Source organism: Oreochromis niloticus, linkage group LG3, assembly GCF_001858045.2.
Source record: "Oreochromis niloticus isolate F11D_XX linkage group LG3, O_niloticus_UMD_NMBU, whole genome shotgun sequence".
In the NCBI taxonomy this organism is placed as follows: Eukaryota; Metazoa; Chordata; class Actinopteri; order Cichliformes; family Cichlidae; genus Oreochromis; species Oreochromis niloticus.
In genome coordinates this window covers 86,281,177-86,301,597 of record NC_031967.2, presented here as the reverse complement: position 1 = coordinate 86,301,597, position 20,421 = coordinate 86,281,177, and the positions used below count along the sequence as shown (strand labels likewise).

The following is a 20,421-nucleotide window of genomic DNA, read 5'->3' as shown; positions in this document are numbered from 1 at the left end:
CACAGAAGGTGACAGAGCAGGGCGATATGACCAGAAATATTTATCACCATATACAATTGAAAATTTGTGATAACAATATAACTGACGATATAATTGACACGAGACAAAATACTTTACAACTCCACAACTTTATAAAAAATCCATCAATGTATTTTCACTTCAACAAGCAGCTGTTTTTTATATGCATTAAAGTTATATAAAAATTTAACAGTGCAAATGCAAATTGCTTGCTGACAGTTTAAGTAAAATCAAATCAAATCACTTTTATTGTCACGTCACATGTGCAGGTACATTGGTACAGAACATGTGAGTGAAATTCTTGTGTGTGAGCTTCACAAGCAACAGAGGTGTGCAAAAATACAATAACATGAAACAAGCAGATATAAGGATGGCTAAATCTGAGAATTATATGAATAAATATATGTACAATATAAGAGTGTATGCATATTACTGAATGTGTATACTTAATATGTATGTCTACGTGTGTGTGAGTGAGTGTGTATATACATATTTTACAAATTAAATAGAGTAAAAATAAAATAAATGTATAAAAGGCATTTCCAGTGGAAATTGGCCGACACATCCTGAGCACAACCATGTATAATATCCACAAAACTTAAAAAGAGGTTATACAGGTTTTGAGAATTGCATAAATATTGGAAATTGGAAAAGTTGCTGCTTAAGTTTTTCTAATAGCAATTTGCATTCACTCCAGAATGTTCTGAAGAGTGATCAGATGAATTGCATCGTCCTTCTTTGCCATGAAAATGAACTTAATCCCAAAAAACCCTTACCACTGCATTTCATTGCTGTCATTAAAGGACCTGCTGAGACCATTTCAGTAATCGTCTTCTTAACTCAGGTGAGAATGTTGACGAGCACAAGGCTGGAGATCATCATGCCTGTATCCCAATTCAGGTTCTGCAGCCTTAAAGTACGCAGCCTCAACGGTCCTCAAGGGCCGCGTACTCAAAGACCGCTAAGGCTGGAAGTAAGAGGCTTGTGAAATGGGACGGTCTAGCCTCCATCATGCTGCCCAGGTTGCCTAGCAACCATGATACTAACAGCTGAAAACGTTTCATACAGCTTTGTTTGACAGAAATGAAGGAGAACATATTTTGTTCATTTGTTTCTACATGAGCTTTGTGTGATTTAACAAGTATCTGAGGCTGAGACCACAGGACTGTGAAACATGATTGTTGGCCTTCATATCTGTACTGAACAGTCATTTAAGATTAGCTAGTAAATAACAATTAGCTCATGTTGTTCATGAGACTAAAATCATCTCACTGTGGTAATGTAAATATAAAATGGCCAATATTATATGTATTGTCAGATATATATATATATATATAACACACACATATTTTACAGGACATATTACAGCAGTGAGCTTGAACTCTCGGTCAAAGATTAAAGTTGCAGTTATTTATATTTCCTATCACCTTAAATCTTCACTCAAAGACAAGTATCTCTGACAGTGTATATATAGATGTATTATACATAAGAGACAAATATTGTTCATCTAATATGTTGGCATTACTAAATTTGACCCAGTGCTTACATATATGTGTAAAAAGAAAATGTACGAGCTGTGAAAACTGTTTCTAATAAACAAAGAGTAGACTGATATATGAAATATCCCTTTATTGGGTGAGAACATCAGACCATGTCATAACTGCTTTAAGTCATACAGAATAGATATCAGAGCCTTAAACAGGCTGACTTCTGCTAAATGGGTCAAACTGGGCAGAAAGTATACAAACACATAACATCCTTACAGAATATGATGTAACACTATAGATCAATTTAGCTCAGAATATATAAAGCATATAAACAATTACAGCAATATGATGCAACAAACACAGCAGTGCTACTAATCCAAAATACTCAAAGCTTCATAGAACTGAAACAAACATTTATTTTTAGCTCCATTCTGCTGCTGATACATACTTTAGGTTTCTGAATATTAAACTTGTTGCTGCCTTTCATAGTGTGTAACTTGAAGGCCCTGAGTACTTTCTCCCACACTGAAAACACTGGAATGATAACATTATTTGAACATTACCTAATAAGACTGATTCAGGACAGACAATTAGTTATGTTAAACTTTCCTAGCAGTCCTTCACAAACAGGGAACAGTCTGTCTATTCTCTCCATCAATCAGCTGCTGCTGGCTCTTCCTCCTCCTCTTCCTCACACACTGCTGAGTTTGTCCTGGTGGATCATCAGGGGTGCAAAGCCTCACAGGTGATGTGCAGCAGTGGGTCCCTCAGTCTGTCCTCACTGTGGACACTTGCAGTTGTCACACATGGAAATCAAATGTGTGATAAGCTGCAGGATTCAAACACAAGTGTAACTTATAAATACATGTTCATACTTTTATTCCACAATCAGAGAGAAAGAAACAGAGAGAGAGTGCAGGACAGACAGACAGGTGACAGTCTCAGGTGTACACACTGCTACAAAACAGCACAAGAGAAGGAGGATTTAGTGTTTGTGTTATTACGAGTGCTAAACAAGAAGAGTTCCCAGATGGTGCAGTGGACACATGTGTGACTCCTGTGATTAAAGCATCTTTCTTTCAGCTTAACGAGTGAACCGTCAGCTCGTTCAAACACACGTTAAAGTCCGTTTGGCTCGACACCACCGAACAGAGGCAGCAATATAACATAGCTAACATTAACAGTGCAGTGAATCCTGCTTGTGCCGTCATATTCAGGACTGCAAACCGAGCAGCATCACTGACTTTCAGCTTGTTGTGTTTGTGGATATATGACTGACTTTAATTATCCATAAAATCATCACATTCTCTGTAAGATTAAGGTTGACCAGCTGGATCCTGACCAGCTATTCTATGGCTTACTTGTAGTTATAAAGAAAGCAATTCTGTTAAACACACCACATTTATTTCTGCTCAGATGCAGTATCCAGATGAAATACATAATCATATTACACGATTTTCAACAAACTGCAATTTAGTAAATGCTCAAGTTAAAAGTAACTTTTTGTAAAACTGTTATACGTAGAGCATCTTTTAAGTCGAATAAATTACCTTATAAAATTAGAGAATTAGCAACTATTCAAAACTTCAATGAACACTTAAAAGCCGATTTACAGAACTTTTAGTTGTTTTGAAATTTGTGTAATGTGCTTCAGTGTTATTGATATTATTATTAAATTATTATTATTATTGATTGCTTATATTTTAACAATTGTGAACTGTGGATGTAAGAGCCAAATTATCTGGATATCTTGAATCCACTTTATTGTGTAATATTTTATGTGATAGTGTTTGACGGAAGACGAGCAACCTCTGTTGTGGAAGCTAATGGGGTTCCTTTTATAAACAAATCGACAAACATAGGATTTATTATCAGTAAATGATTATATATAAAACTATAACAAAATATAGAAATAGGAAATGGGAAACAACAAAATAATATAAATTATAAAATAATATAAGTGTGTGTGTGTGTGTGTGTGTGTGTGTGTGTGTGTGTAATCAGGAGGGATGGGCATGATTTTAGTGTTTAAACAGTCATGAATTATTTTTAACAGCAGGTTGGATGTAATGTGTTAGAACTACCAGCAGGTGGGGATAAGAGACCTTTAAGGTGTTTGGTGCCACACTCCACCTTCAGGTTTAAAACTAGTGTTAATGGAGGGAGTTTGAAGGTTCAGTTTGTTCCACGACTGCATTTCACTCAGTGCCTCTGTTTGTATCTCTGTCACTGCAGGACCAACATGGAGCGAGAAGTCAGCGCTCTCAGGAGGCCGACAAACCTCACAGAAGAAAGAGAGACAAAAAACACACCTGTGACTTGTGTGGAAAGTCTTTTTCCAGGAAGGGTTCCCTAAAAAAACACCAACTCATCCACAGTGAAGTTAAAGCGTACAGCTGTGATCAGTGTGGCAGAGCTTTTACTCAAAGTGGTAGCTTACAGAAGCATCTAGTTACCCACTCTGGAATTAATGCATACAGCTGTGACGAGTGTGGGAAGGAGTTTACTGAGAAGGCTTCACTAAAACATCATCAGGTCATCCACACTGGAGAGAGACCGTTCAGCTGTGACTTGTGTGGAAAGTTTTTTTCCTGGAAGGGTTCCCTAAAAAAACACCAACTCATCCACAGTGGAGTTAAAGCGTACAGCTGTGATCAGTGTGGCAGAGCTTTTACTCAAAGTGGTAGCTTACAGAAGCATCTAGTTACCCACTCTGGAATTAATGCATACAGCTGTGACGAGTGTGGGAAGGAGTTTACTGAGAAGGCTTCACTAAAACATCATCAGGTCATCCACACTGGAGAGAGACCATTCAGCTGTGACTTGTGTGGAAAGTTTTTTTCCTGGAAGGGTTCCCTAAAAAAACACCAACTCATCCACAGTGAAGTTAAACCGTACAGCTGTGATCAGTGTGGCAGAGCTTTTACTCAAAGTGGTAACTTACAGAGGCATCTAGTTACCCACTCTGGAATTAAGGCATACAGCTGTGACGAGTGTGGAAAAACTTTCAGCCAGAGAGGAAACCGAAATATACACCGACGCATTCACAGCAGACATGATGTGTACTGCTGTGATCAGTGTGGCAAATACTTTGCTACAGACACACAGTTACAACGACACATGTTTACCCACACTGAGGGACGACCTTATAAATGTGACCTGTGTGAGAAGACTTTTAAATTTCCACATTCCCTGAGACGACACCAACAGATCCACACCAGAAAGAGACTCTACAAGTGCTACTGTGAGGTATGTATTTATATTGTTGTCATTTTAGCCTGACTGTTTGGAACAACTCTGCTCATTAAACTGTGTTAGCATGTTAGCAATTCTACTGCATGGAAAAGCAGCTCTTAGGCTACGTTCACACTGCAGGTCTTAATGCTCAATTCCGATTTTTTGATCAAATCCGATTTTTTTGTCTGCTTGTTCACACTACAAATAAAATGCGACATCAAACGCGCTCTAGTGTGAATGCTCAAAGCGGCCCGCATGCGCAAAAGAAGACGTCACACACAACGCGCTCTGTTTAGACCCAGAGCAAACAATATTGTTTGACTGATGGCCCTTAAAATAAAGACTTCAGACTTTACGTTTCCCAGTTTTTGCTTTAAGTTATTTTGTTATTTACATAATAATGTAAATAACCTAATAATGATCCTTATTGCTGTTTTAGAGGAGCGGTGCTTCAAAGGATAGCTGCAGATTTCTGTCAGAATCTGCAGAAAATACAGTAAAAATAAAATGTCCACGTTTCTCCAACGTTGTCTTCCCAACAGTTTCACTAACATCTACACTGGATGGCCAGGAAGCGTTCACGATGTCGTCTCGGGCGCTTCTCCGGCGCTGATAATTGGCGTCTGTCTTGTGTCCGTGAAGTAAAAGACGGATTTAATGCGACCTGACCGTTCAAACAGCAGTCGCTTTCTAAAACATCGGATAAGTATCGGATTCAGTACCACATACGAAAGTGACCCAGATCGGATCTGAAAATATCGGATTTGTGCCGTTCACACTGTCATACCATGATCGCATATGGGTCAAAAAAGTCGGATTTGATGCACTTTCGCCTGCAGTGTGAACGCAGCCAAAGTGATTATCAGTGTTGGGCAAGTTACTTTGAAATAGTAATTCAGTTATAGTTACTAGTTACTTTTTCAAAAAAGTAACTGAGTTAGTAACTCAGTTACAATATTCTAAAAGTAATTAATTACTTGGAAAAGTTACTTTAAAAAAACAAAACAAAGAACGTTTAACCCTCTGGGGTCCAGGGTATAATTAGAGATTTTTTTACTACTCTTGATTTAATGTCCACATTTTACCTTTAAAAACTATTCACTTTGCCTTGTTTGGTATCATTCTTTTTAGCGCAACCTTGCGTGCCTGAATTTACAGTCATGTTTTCATTTTGACATACTGTATTAACACAATTGATCTAAAATCAGAGAAAAAACATAAAATCAGAGTAGAAAAAGTTATATTTTTACTGTAACAACCACAAACATGTTTAATGAATCATATTTCATAACTTCAAATGCAAATATAAATTGTCAATTTTAAAATCCTATGCACAAGTTTTGCAAACAACAAAGTTATTTGCATCCATTTACCTTTTACCTTGATTTTTTAAATAACCATTTCAAACTATTTACAGAACAATCAGCTGTTCTTCAATAAGATGCCACAAATTATTTGTGCCACTCCAAAACATAATTTCTGTCCACTATAAAGGAGAACATCACAGCCTGATACCTGCAGGTCTGACAGCAGCAGGTGTATCACTCCTGTTTCTGCCTGGAGACAGCAGTCGCCTCATTGTTCTGACACACAACACAAAACCATCCACAACACTACACACTAACTACACAAGACAACACATTAACTACACACTCCAAACACGCTAAACGTCACAAATTTCACATCTCAAAACTCTCACACAAGCTCTCTCTCTTTTCCTGCTCTCTCTCTCGCCGTCACTCCTAAAACTTCCCCTGTTTGTTTGTTTTTTTTGCTCATAAGCAGAGAGTGCTTGCTAGCGCTAACGTGGCGAAACTATTGAGGAAAAAACGCCGCATATATATTGTTTATCCTGACTCTGGTTTTACGTGGCCTATCGACACAATTTATAAACTGGTATATATCACCTTGTTGCTTTGTCTTTAAGTGGTCATGTGATTGACTTACCACGACTACTTTATTCTTCCTCAGTCAAACAGCAGCACTCATGCGATTGTTTTGCCCCCTGAGCTCCAGCTGTTGTGCTAGACAGTGATCGTGATTAGCGTCCGCGGGAGCGCGCAGCTGCTTAAAGCTGTAGCGTCCAGAAGATGCGGTAAGCTGAACACAGCTTCAACCGTGTGTTTGTTGAAAAATAGTAACGGACCGTGTTTCCTTGTTAGTAACTGTAACGCCGTTGTAACGATAGGAATAGTAATTAGTTAGATTACTCGTTACTGAAAAACGTAACACTGTTAGTAACGCCATTATTCGTAACGCCGTTATTCCCATCACTGGTGATTATTCAGATTTTCATGTCAGTTATGATTTTAGTATTACTGTAGTATTATGGTGGTAGTATTGTAGTTATTGCAGCCCAGTGAACTGAGTGTTTCAACTGAAACAGTAAAATGTAACTCGACGTCTGCAGAGATTCTTTATTTCAGGCGATGTTCAGGATAAAAATGTTGAAGGACTGACTTACACTGTGTTTCTGTCTTTGTTTAGAAGCAGAGCGACACAGATGGATCCAGTTCTCAACCCTGTCGTCACTGTGGTGGTGGGAAAGACTTTTGTTGTGACATCTGTGGAAAAACTTTCAGTCAGCAAGCCGGCCTAAAAATACATCAACGTAGACACACTGGAGACAAACTGAAATACTGCAAAGAATGTGGAAGAAGCTTCACCACATCACGTGACTTAAAACAACATGAACTGATTCACAGTGGGGTTAAAAAGCACCTCTGTGATCAGTGTGGGTCATCCTTCACCACTGCAGGTCAGCTTAAAACACACAAACGAGTCCACACAGGAGAGAAACCGTACAAGTGCAGACACTGTGACAAAAGCTTCTCACGCTCAAATGGTCGTAACGATCATGAACGTGCACACGTGGAAGGAAACTACAGCTGTGACCAGTGTGACAAGAGCTTCAGGAATCTCAGTTCATACTCTGCACACAAACGATCCCACGTTACTAATAAACTGTTTCACTGTTACCAATGTGCCCAAACATTCACCTCATTGTCTGCTCTGTGCAAACATCAGCGTGATCACTCAGGGCTGAAATCACTCCCATCACAGTGAATCTGCAGAGACAGAAAGATCCTCTGGCTTCAGTGTCAGACTCAAAAAGCTTGAGTTCATTGTTCTCCAGCAAAACGTTTTGGAAACTCATGTTTAACCTTTAAATCTCTGACATGTTTTAGCACACAAGGCTTCATCGGGGAGTTCACTCATGATTGGAGAATAAAGGTTTTTAGTTCTTTCAAAGAGAGTCTTGGAGCTGTTTGATGTTTTTTCTGAAACCACCTGAAAGAAAAACTATTTTTCTTGCTTCATGTAGTGTGGAAGTTTTTAATGTTTCTTTCATCTGTGATGTTCTTGAATGTGTTCACATGAAACTGGTACAAATAAACTGTCCTTTTAGCTTTAGCTCCTAATTTATTCATTATTTATGGATGTAGCTCAGCAGCAGTTTCTTGATTAACACATGGAGGGCTCGGGATCAGATGGTAAATAATGTTTTGTGTCCTTGTACACATCATACAGCTCAGCTGTTCCACAGATGTCAGGTTTACACAGTGGGGTGGTTTGTAAGAACGCAGCTCTCCTGTGGATAAATCCTTACTCTCAGGACCTCACACAGTCCAGCAGGTTTGGTCAGAAGATTTATCCCTTATACCACTGAGTCACTGAGTCTCCTGGTTGAACTGGCTGCATGCATCTCTGAATGTAAATTAGTGCACTATTAAGAGATCACTCTGGAATGGTATCATCACCCTAATTTGCCCACTTAGTAAATCTCACTCATCGCCAAGAAATTGAAATAAATCTTGTTTCCCTGCTGGATAGTGATCCACTGTAACTCTGCTCCTCCTTCCTGTTTAGGATTTCTGTGGCTGAAGTAAAATTCCCTCCATGCATCACTTATCCCAGCTAAGCCAAAGTGAAATAAAGTTTTGATCATCTTAAAAAAGCATTACAATAATGGGCATTACCAATGCAAACTGAATAATACAGAAGATGAAAGAATAGACTTTGATCAGTTAATAAAGCTCATGGCCTCGATTCATTGTGGCTGCTGCACAGATACTTCTGGGTCACTTCTCTCAGTTAGGAACCTTCCTCACCAAACTGACTGTTGGACCACAGCCCTGGTTTCATGAGAAATTGTTTCAGCCACAATTTCTCTTCCTGTATTTCAGAGTAAAGACTGAAGTGACAAATGGAAACATGTTTAAAAAACGCAATGTGAGAGAGACGTTGAGGTCTCGTTATTGGACTGATTTCTACTGCTGGACTACTCCTGGGGAGAGTAACAATACTTTTACTAATTAGTTCCCTTTCACACCTTTGGCGATATTTATTTTTCTGCTTGCAGCGCTGTGAGCCAGAACAGCGAGAGAAAAATCTGCAACAGCGACGAGCCTGATTTAGAGGATATCTTTGCTCAGATATATTGCTATGGTTACTATAGTAACCACAGCAATATATGTATATGTATATATATATGTATATATGTATATATATGTGTATATATATGTGTGTATATATATATGTGTGTATATATATATATGTGTATATATATATATGTGTGTATATATATATATGTGTATATATATATATGTGTGTATATGTGTGTGTATGTATGTATATATGTGTGTATGTATATATGTGTATATATATATGTATGTATATGTATATATATATATATGTATGTATATGTATGTATGTATGTATATATATATAGATAGATAGATAGATATTTAAAGGGCATTATATACATTATATACATTATATATACATATACAAAGGGCATTCAGCCCAGTATTTACACTCTTCAACATGGATACATGAAGAATGTGAAGGAGGAACGCAGAGCTGAATGTCCGAGTGTGTGCCTGTGGACAGCCCGACCACCCAACTGCGAATGATTGCTGTAATAGGTGTAGGCTGCTGGGGGATTCCCATGATGCACTGGGTGTTTCTTCTTCACTCACTATGTGTTAATAGACCTCTCTGCACTGAATCATACTTTTTATTAATCTCTGGCTCCTGTGATGTTTGTAAAGTGTCTATAAAAATCAGACAAAGCAGTGATTTGCAGTCACTTGTGTCCACATTGAAGGTAGAATCCTACAGAGACGACAGATCAAACTCTGAAACTGAAAACTTTCCTGTTTTGCCAGTGAGACATTCAAAACCAGCAGGGAAACCGGTACAGATGCTGAAGTGTCACAAACAGTCCCACTGTGACACACGTGCACTAACCTCATTCTGAGAGCAGGTAACAGGAAGTGTGAGCTGCAGTTTTAATGCTGACATCACAGACAAGTGAAGAAGAACAGTGACATTTACTGAACACCTCTAAGTTCCTGAGCGTATCAATGTTAGCATCACCAGTCTTTAAACACCACACCACCGAGTCCTCCTAAACACAGCTCAGAGCTATGTTTAGTGTCCCGCTGTGACGCGCTGATGTTCAGATTTCACCAGTTTGAAGAGAACATTGAGTCACTGAGACTGCACCACCTGCTGTCTGAGGTCCAGGAGAAGAGCAGCAGCTGGAGCAGCTGACAGGTGGAGCTGGTGGATCTTGTTGTTCCTGTGTGAAGAAACTGTAAGTTTGCTTTGTTTCCTCCTGCTTTGCTCTTATTTCAGGACAAACTCTGGATCACTTGTGTGTTTGAAGACAAATCCACATGATTATAGATTATTGATCAGCTTGAATCAAACTCGCTGGCTGAATTTCTCCATAAACAAACTGTGTGTGTTTGTTTGTGTCCTGTTTAGTTTGTCCTCAGCCTCCTTTAGTGCTGACAGTCCCTGTAAAACATGTAGTCTATTGAACATGATCCTGCATCTGGGCCCTGCAGTCAGTGCAGGCAGATATCTTAGACCTGATCAGGGGAAACACTGGGGGCTCAGCCCTGGAACCACAGCAGCTGTTTAAAGTTACTGAGTGTATTTGACAGTAAAGTGAATGTAAATGTGAGACACTGTGTGCTCACAGCTAAAGGCTGCAGTCAGCTGTGTCAGAGCCTCTTTCACACAATGATCCTTTAATAAACACTCAGAGCTCCATGTTGATGAAGCAGTCATGTGTGAGCCTGTGTGCTGGCATGCTGACAGAGTGACTTTAGAGCTTCTATTGAGCCATAATGGCTCCTTTAAACTGGCTCTGCACTGTCAGACACTCTCATCTTCTTCACTGCTGCACTCTTCATCTCCTCTGGTCTCTCCTTCTCCTCTCTCTCCTGTCCTGGTTAGAAAAACAAACCAATCAAACTGTGTCCAGATTATTTATCTTTTTTTTTTAAACATCAGCTCAAACTTAATCAAACACTTCATTACTGCAGTCATCATCAGTCAGCGCTCTGCTGCTCATTCCTGTTGGATTCTGTTTCCATTCAGTGACTTTTTTCACTCTGACGCTCTTTAAAAGCACAGACCTGCAGATTTATGAATATATGGAGAGAAACATGCCTCTAAAATGCTACGAATGGGTTCAACATGATCCATCAGTGTAAACTAAGATTTATAATGTGTGCATTGATTTGTGTGTGACCTCTGAGGACTCACAAATGTTTCAATCCAACACAAACACAAATCAGTCTGATTACATGTTTGACAAACACCTGAACAATGACTGATCAGCTCAGTTTCTCATGCTCACCTTCACTAACCTGATCATTGTGTCTTTAAAACCTTCCTGTGGGTCAAAGGTCTAAACTTCACAACATCTCTCTGCATCGTTTGCAGGCAGAGGAGACGTGCTGGCAAAGTTTAAACTTCATCAACATTTACACTTTGTTTTCTTCAGGTTTCACTGCTGCTGCCTAAAAACAAAGCAATGGTACCAACGATGAAGAACTCAGTCTGGACTCATTGTTTGCTTCATCTGTGACGTCAGGCTTTAGCTGTTTAACATGTTAAATACATTTTTCCTGTAAAACAGGAAATAAGTTGAATAACAGCACTGATATCAGTGACAGTCCAAAGACTTTGGTGCTTGGTGAAGCCACCATTTTTTTAGAAGCCCATGAACGCCTGTTTGTTCCAGATGAACTGGTCCTGCTGTTTCAGCACTAAAGCTAAATGCTGCTAACTGCACATAATGTCCTCCTGTATATATTCACTTCATGTTTATAATGTTCTGTCTCTTTGTGCACAGTCGAGGAGCGCGTCAGGATACATTTCACTGCGTGTTGTACTTGTATAACTGTGCACGTGACAAGTAAAGAATCTTGAAAGGACAGTATAGGTGACCGCACTGATGCCTGTTCATAATTTCACCAAAACTAATAAACTGTTGGTTAAATCTTCTTGTTGTCAGAGGTAAACAGAGGTGACAGGAGCGGATCATAAGGATTAAATATAAAAATAATAATGTATATGTGGCCCGGTCATGGGGAATGAGACAGGACACAGGAAATACTCTTTTGTGGGCTTTTTAATTCTCCGACTGTACTCGGAGGAGCACAGTTTTAATACTATAGTTTTGAGTGAAAACGGTAAATGTAACTATTCCACTGGCTCAGCCTAAATCTGTCTTTCAGGGTCTGAGACAACAGTAACTATCATATGTACAAATTAAATTCAAACAGTATAGACAACAGTAGTGACCTGTCTAGAAACCAATACAAAAAAAGAGAAAACAAAACAAATAAACACATTGTTTACATCCCACAATTTCACAGTTCAACTGGCAATAAAGTACACAGTAAACTCTCTTTTAAACATATACATTTCTATGGGAGAACATCATGAACTCACTTCGGTTTCTCCACACAGCTACTGTGCTAGGACAAGTACACGCAGGAATCACACAGCAAGTGATCTCCCCTCTGAATCGAACAGAAACATACAGAGTTATGCAAAGTGAATAACAGTATAAACTTAACAACTTTGAAATCTGTTATGACACTGTCACTACTCACGCCAACCCGCTCTTCAGTCCTTCTCACAGCACGTGACCATTAAACATACACCCGTCGCACGTTAGGAACTCTCTTGTGTAGCTAGCCACAGAATCTTTTTCAGTCTCTGACTCTCTAGTGCTCCCGCTCACAGCGCTCAGTGTGTGACGCAAACTTGAGTGCATGCGTGCTCTGGCTTACGGCGGCTCTTAAAGGGACAGTATACCCCCAAAACGCGAGGTCTAGTCATCACCATGACAACCCTACAACAGACCTCTGGTAGACAGGCAACCAGTCAAAAACACAATCCCCTCTTTTTAAACCCTTTCCATGCGTAGTATTATTTCACTTGGCTACATTCTCCCCTGCTACGAGTCAACGTCCTCGGTGACCCCCTGCTCATCCACCATTCCCCTGAGTTTGGTGGTGTAGAAAACCATACCGGCTAACACCTGGGAGAGTACATCTGGACTGAAGGATACTGCATTGCATGCTGACCTAGGTAGGTTAAATGGGTTTGTGTGGACCCCTGCAGTTTCTCTCCTACTCCTGCGTGAAGCAGGTGTGGGTGGACCTGCCTCCGCTTTCTCTTTTTTCCCTTTCCTAGGAGCTGGAACAGGTTTTGCCACCGGTTCTTCACTGGAGAATCCAATGCTTCCTGGTGCAGGTGGAAGGTAAGCTGCTGGCTCCACCTCGAGGTCATCAGGGTTGTCGCTGCTCTCCTGCCCTAGTAGATCCTCACCCTCCACCATATTTTCAGTTCCATTCTCCAACTGGTTTCCAGGCTCGTCGACAGTTGGAACCAAGTTCCCAGGTCCCTGAGCCACCGGCAGCTCCATTGGGTACTGGACCTCCTCCATCAAGGCAAACTCTGGGTGCTCAAACTCAGTGTCAGACTCTTGGTGCTCATCTGCAGAGCTGACTTCCTGGTCACGTAGCCTTGGCTTGGGTGCAGGTATAGACCCCACGCATGGCCTCAAGTTCGATCTGTGGACTCTTTTCACGGGCCCTCCTTCTAGTGGCACTACTGTGTATGTTGTCCCTTGGATATCAACCACTTTATACACAGGGGCTGCCCAGGCATCTTGAATTTTATTCCTTCCTGGTGGTCGGTAACGAAGATACACGAACTGTCCGATGTCAACAGGTGGACAGAACACCTTTCCTTGCTGCTGAACCACTCTCTCTGCAGTCTTCCGTTCGGCAAATTCTCTGGCTCTGGCATGTGCATCCTGGAGACGCTCCTGGTGCACTGCTAACCAGTCCAGTTTGTCATCCTTCACTTCTTCCTGGCCCAACAATGCATCAACAGGTAGATGTGGGTGGACCCCAAACAGCAGGTAATGGGGCGAATACCCTGTGGTCGAGTGCGGCGTGACATTGTAAGCATACACCAGCTCTGACAGATGCTCGGGCCAGCGCCGCTTCTTCTCAGGGGGAAGCGTACGCAAGAGGTTGTGCAAAGTCCTGTTGAACCTCTCACAATGTGGGTTGCCCTGAGGGTGGTGGGGTGTTGTACGAGTTTTCTTTACTCCATACAGTTTGCATAGCTCAGCAATCACTGCGCTTTCAAAATTCCTGCCTTGGTCTGAGTGCAGGCGCTCTGGTACCCCATATTTCATGAACCACTCTTTCAGGATAATCTTAGCTGTGGTATCTGCTTTTTGATCCCGTGTGGCAAATGCCTGACTGAACTTGGTGAATACGTCAGTTATTACAAGAACGTTTTCACGACCATCCGTAGCCCGCTCAAGGGTGGTGTAATCAACAGCAACAACTTCAAGTGGGCGGGTAGCTAAAAATGGAGCGTGGGGTGCCTGAACTTTGGGTTGAGGCATCTTTGTTAACACACACCTCTGACATTTCTTCACCCAGTGCTCAACATCTTCAAACATGCCCCCCCAGAAACATCTTTGTTTCAACAATCCCAGTGTGCGTTCGATTCCTTGGTGTCCCATGTGATCATGCACACTCCTGAGCACTTTTTCTTTAAGGCAGGCAGGTAGTAGCAGCTGATGGCACTGTCCAAGGTGAGCATCCTCAATCACACGGTATAGCAGTCCATCTTTTTCTCTGATCCGAGGCCACTGCTTCAGTAGAGAACGTACCGGTTTAGACAGACCCCCTCTCTCTCTGTAGGTAGGTCTCTTCTGTCTGCACCAAAACTCTCTCAAGACACCAATTGTTGGGTCTGACGCTTGAAAGCGACAGAGTTCTGCATTGGAGTAACCAGGCATCGTTGGGGTGTTGCCCAGCACAGCCTCACTGACTGCTTCCTCATCTGGTTCGGAGGCCTGCAGCAGTCTGATCCTACAAGCCTCAACTCCAGCCATGACAAGATCTGAGCCTAGACTTGTACCTGCCCTTAGCACATTACATATGGCTATAGAGCCATCATATTCTGCATCCTCACTGTCAGGTTCTGCCGTGTCAACTGTTGGTTGCCGAGAGAGGGCATCAGCGGCAGTGTTGCAGCGGCCAGGGCGATACTTGACATCAAAGTCAAACACAGACAGCTGAGCTACCCACCTCTGTTGAATGGCTCCTAAATTAGCAGTGGGCAGGTGACACAGGGGATTGTTATCCGTTATGATTGTGAACTTGGACCCCAGCAGATAACTCCTAAACTTTTCTGTGACTGCCCACTTTAATGCTAGGAGTTCGAGCTTCATGCTGCTAAAGTTTTGATCATTCTTCTCAGCCCCTCTGACTAGCATAAGCTATGACTTTATTCCTTCCCCCCTGCTTCTGGGACAGAACAGCGCCTAATCCAAGACTGCTAGCATCCGTTTCCAGCGTGAAAGGGAGACTGAAGTCAGCATAGCCTAGAACAGGGGCACTAGTCAACTTTTCCTTAAGCAACTCAAAAGCTTGTAAGCATTGTGGTGTCCAGGCTGAAGCAAAAAGCTGTTTAGCCCTGACAGGACTTATCTCCTTAACACAGACGTTCACTACATCATGGAGTGGCCCCGCAGTTTGGGAAAAGCCCTCAATGAATCTCCTATAGTAGCTGCAAAATCCTAAAAATGACCTTAGCTCTTTCACAGTACTAGGGATGGGCCATTTTGCCACAGCGCTTATCTTGTCAGGATCTGTGCTTATTCCCTGAGCCGACACTTCATGACCGAGAAACTTGACCTTGGGCTGGAGGAAATGGCACTTTTCAACCTTAACCTTCAGCCCCGTATCCCTCAGTCTTTTCAAAACAACCTCCAGTCTCACAATGTGATCCTGGAATGTTGTTGAAAACACAAGCAGATCATCCAAGTAGATCAACACAATCTGAAAGACCAAATCACTCATTGTGGCCTGCATAAGACGCTGAAAGGTCGCGGGGGCATTACATAGCCCAAAAGGCATCCTCAAGTATTCATACAGGCCAAATGGTGTGGTAAATGCTGTTTTGTCTCTGTCTTTCTCATGTACCGCTACCTGATGGTAGCCACTGGCGAGATCTATGGTTGAGAAGAACTCTGCACCACTCAAGGCATCCAGGCTCTCCTCAATGCGAGGGAGTGGAAACGCATCACGCCTGGTCTTTGCATTTAGTCTGCGGTAGTCTACACACAGTCTAAGACTCCCATCTGACTTGCGTACCAGAACAACTGGTGAAGCATAGGAACTCGAACTCTCCTGAATCACCCCCTTTCTCAACAGTTCAGAAATGTGCTCCCTGACCTCTTTGTACTGATTTGGTGGAATGCGCCTGTAAGGCTGAGAAACAGGGACTTCATCTACAACAGGAATTTCATGCTTCACACGATCAGTGTACCCCAAATCCTCATCATGAAGTGCAAAAACATCCGCATACCTTTTTAAAAGAGTTCTGACCTCGACCTGTTGTTCCGGTGTGCCACCTATGTGTAATCTTCCCAATAAGTCCTGTACGCAGCTGTTGGCCCCCTGACAGTCCTTTTGGTTAAGAGTCACCTCCTCATGGTTGGCAGATATGCGCTCAAATTTCACCTCGCATGGCTCACCCTCAATGCAGCGGCCAGGACTAATGATGCCTAGTCTAGCCTTAGGTGGAAGCCAAACATCCTCTAGTGAGATGTTCATCACCTGTACTGGGAATACCAGGCTGTTAGTTGACACCAGAGTTGGGATCACCAGTAAGCCTCCTGGGAGCTGAACATTCCCTGGTTCAACCAACGCGCTACCAAACTGCTTGCCATGGCCCCTTGCATAGACAGTGGTCAGGGATGAGGCAGGCACCCGCACTTTGTGTTTGCTTGCAACACGGGCAGTAGACACCTTTTCCACCAGCTCAGCAGCTTGTACGCAGTGGCAGGCCTTCCTCCAGCTTGACTCCACACAGGAAAATGGAGAGAGTAATTTTTCCAGAGTTAACATTATTTTCCTCTAAAAGAGTCATTTTCACTCATTTTGGATTGTAATCATTTCGATTGACCACCAGAGTTGGAGCAAAAAAACAGAGGAAATTCCATTGGAGTAATATGTCATGACCACGCCCACTACCATTTCCTAAGTTTCTGCTACTATCCCGCAGTGGAACATAGACAACTGTCAGCAGTGAGCCAGGTAAGTGAGCAAAGTGCTCAATAATGATTTAATTTAGGATAAAATGGGGAATTTCTGTTTATTTGAAAGGTCTGTAACATTACAGCTTGAGAGTTTGTGGGTCTTACATGCTGCATAATTGGCAAGGTTGATGCTTACGTTAGCTTCTGCTAAATTAATGTCGTTAGACTACTCACAGACAGCATTAAGGTATATATCATGTTACGGGTCCGAAATTGAGGATGAGAGTGAAACAATGATGGTCCAGAAGAGGTCAATCAAACAATTGATTTTAATGAATGCACGCAGCGTGGAGAGGTGTAAACTGCAAAACAGTTGTACATCTCTACCCAAATTACACTCTAGATTGCTTTTATAACATCAGGGTATTGTAACGCCCCTTCTTGCGTTTACAAGCACATAATTTGCATGTACAGAACATTCATGTATTTTAAGAATTAACTGCAACATAGAGGTTCCTCCTTGTGGCATACTCTTAAGAATATGGTGATGATCTAAGGCCTTTGAGGTCACCATGGGCTGGACATCCCTCCGTCACCTGTAACTAGGCAAACTCAAATGCAACAAGAAGCTGAATACATTCAGGCCTTTGCTCAGCTACTATTTTACTATACCAATATACTCAGCATATGAGTTATGATATATATATATTTAACTCAATCATTTTAAAGTAGTTATAACTGCACCTGTAATAAACATGTTAATATTTGATTATGATAACCCCTATAATATAAATTATACCATAATGCCAGCAGCTTCAATAAACACTTTGATGAAATGATAATTAATGCAATGATAAGATGATGGTTATGTAAAATAATCCCTATAATTCTACAATTCCCCCTTTTGACGTCTTCCAAAGACGTCACTACACCATTCCCAGGTCCACTACCTTCGCTCTGACCCTCTCTAGCCGCCCCCTGACTCAGCTAATCCGACAACAACCTCATGTCCTCTAGGTGGTCCAGCAATAAAACACCAGCTCCCACTTGAAAATAAAACAACAACCTCAAAAATCTTCAACAATCTTAAATTTCACCCATAGACCACACCCAAAACGTAAAAAAGCTACACCGTTTTGTACACGAGATCCCCCTTTAAGCACTTTACCAAACTCACATTCAACCTTAACATACACTTTTCTTTTGTTTTTCCATCTATTTTATGAACCATTCACACCATTCTCTCACTCATACAAGCAGCAAGCAGATCTTCATTGCATATGCTTATGTTCTTAGCCAGGTTTTTAATCAATATCTGTTCATTAAGCTTCAGGAGCTTGTCTTTATAAGGTTAATACATTTTCTGTTTGTGTGTGTATGGGTATATGTTATTTTGCATCTATGACTTCACAGTCTCCCAGACTTCTTCCCAACTCTCCAGTTAAGCAGTCAGTTTTCTTTTTCCCCGAGTTACTAACCCACATTTTGATTTCCCACCTTAAATTACCGCCCTCCTGGTCTTCAGCCAGGAGCTGGGGCTTGCTTTTCAGGTTCCTGGACACATCATGCTGTGAACAATTCAACCAGAAACTTGCCTTAACTTATCCATAGATGTTAACCTCTAACTTTCTTCCGACTGCTGGATGTGGAGAGCCGGTCCAAGTCTGCTTTACTCCTGAAAATAACAAAACTAAGACATTTTCATTATTATCACCAGTGGTTGAATAACCCATTTCTCTGTCTCTGGTCAGAAACACCAATTATGCCAGGCATGTAAGCGTGTTCTTCCCTGCATTTTATGTTAATTGGGTGTAAACTGCTTCTTCATTAAATTAATTCATTGAGTTTCTCATTGCATTTCTATGTATTCATGTTAATGTACACTACGTGTAAGCTGTTTCTTCATTGCATCCTATATATTCATATTTAATTTATGCATTTCACCACTGAGCTTTAGATTCAAACTATCTCACTTCTGATTCATTTCAAAAATAATCTCACATGTAACAATTTGTATGTGTGTTTTCTATTCATTAAGGTAATAACAATTATTTCTTTCATTATTCTTACCTTTTCTAATGTTTACCTCTTTGTTATGCTATGGTGGACATCCCTAAACAATTCATGAGTTCAGGTTTCAATTTTCAATCCAATTATATCCTATATTCTCGCAGTCAAACTCGTCCAGCTTCATCTCTCACTGGTCCTCTCTGCACAATGTCCTGTTCGAGCTTCAAAGCTCCAGCAAACACAGTCTCAACTCAGCTGTTGTCTTCTTCTCTGTTTCTTTACAGTCTTTCTTTCAGATTAAGTCCCAGCATGGCAAAATATCACTCAATGTCCAGTGCTCTTCCACAATTCTTTATCCCACTGTTCAACTGCCCAGCCTGTATTTTCACAGTACATGTTACATTACTCTTACATGCTGCTGCTGGTCGTCAGTCGTCATCAGTGTTACTGGATCAGTGGCACTGTCGTTTGCCTGCTGTATTCAAGTCCACGATGTTCTATCGGTCTTCATCAGGCGATTAACTGTCCTTTGAACTTCTTCTCCGCTTCAGGGACAAAGTGAGAGATCCAGCCGCACAATTTCGAGCCAAAAACTGGCTTATTCTCCCAATTCTTTTAACTACTTTTCTGCTGCTGAACTCAAGGTTGCAAAGTTGAAAGACGCCCACCTGTATTGACACACTAAACCATATAATTAGTATTATATTCATTTTTTCTTAAAGGCTTCATTTGCTTCATGTGCCTAGAGTTAAATCTCTCTCTCTGTGTTCTTTCTGTACACACTCAGTTCCCATATATGGGCATGCACAGTTCCTGTTCACTATTTCCTGTCGCTGCAGCCCCGGTACATAGAGCAATATTTCCTGTTCCTCAAACTAATCTAACTCCTTTGTTTTTTTTTGTTTTCTTGAATTAAAAACACTTTCAAACTTTAGCACATCCTACTTTTCATCACACAAGAAATATATTTCACACTCCTTTATTCCATACACACCTTTTAAATGCTCTAACCTCTTTCAGACGCCATAAATCGTCTCACACGCACTGCCTTTCTCTCTCTCAGACTTCCCCTTTTCACTTACTCAGACAAATCACCCAGTCACTCAAATCAAATACTGACAGCATTCACACAGTTAAAATCACACAAAATACGCTTTCATACGAGTATTTTGGACATGCCTTCCATGATCAGAAAGAGCAAGTCAAAAGAAAAAAGAAAAAGAAAACTGAAACCTCTCATAACATCACTGAAGGTCAAATATCTTCATAGACCCAAAAGTAAGC

At 41.2% G+C, this 20,421-nt stretch overlaps 1 long non-coding RNA gene across 1 annotated transcript; it reads left to right on the top strand.

The window, feature by feature from the left end:
- The first annotated feature begins 3,887 nt into the window (after window positions 1-3,887).
- Window positions 3,888-8,156, top strand: LOC112846422 (uncharacterized). Its single transcript, XR_003219359.1, has 2 exons — window positions 3,888-4,754; window positions 7,230-8,156. It is a non-coding gene; the product is annotated as an uncharacterized LOC112846422 (long non-coding RNA).
- The last annotated feature ends 12,265 nt before the right edge of the window (window positions 8,157-20,421 follow it).